The following is a 344-nucleotide window of genomic DNA, read 5'->3' as shown; positions in this document are numbered from 1 at the left end:
AAAAGGAGGCTATGGGCAGTTAAATGACTTTGCCAAAGAGACACAGTGAACCATAGATTAGGAGCTACAGCCTGACTCTCCTCCTGATACTGCTTCTTGCACTGCAACAATTTCTCATTGTGGGGAGGTGGTGAGGGAAGTGTCTCAACAAACTTGGCAGCTTGTTTTTGTAAATAAAGTTTTAATGGAAAACATTAATTTTCTGTTTTCATGCTACAAGAAAAGAGTTGAGTAGTTTTAAGAGACACCTTAAGGTCTATAGCCTAAAATACTTACTATCTGGTTCTTTACAGAAAAAGGTCTGCTGACTCCTACATTAAAGATTTCTTAACATACAATTAGAA

Source organism: Propithecus coquereli, unplaced genomic scaffold, assembly GCF_000956105.1.
Source record: "Propithecus coquereli isolate 6110/MARCELLA unplaced genomic scaffold, Pcoq_1.0 Scaffold24, whole genome shotgun sequence".
In the NCBI taxonomy this organism is placed as follows: Eukaryota; Metazoa; Chordata; class Mammalia; order Primates; family Indriidae; genus Propithecus; species Propithecus coquereli.
Note: the sequence above shows the minus strand (reverse complement) of the source record.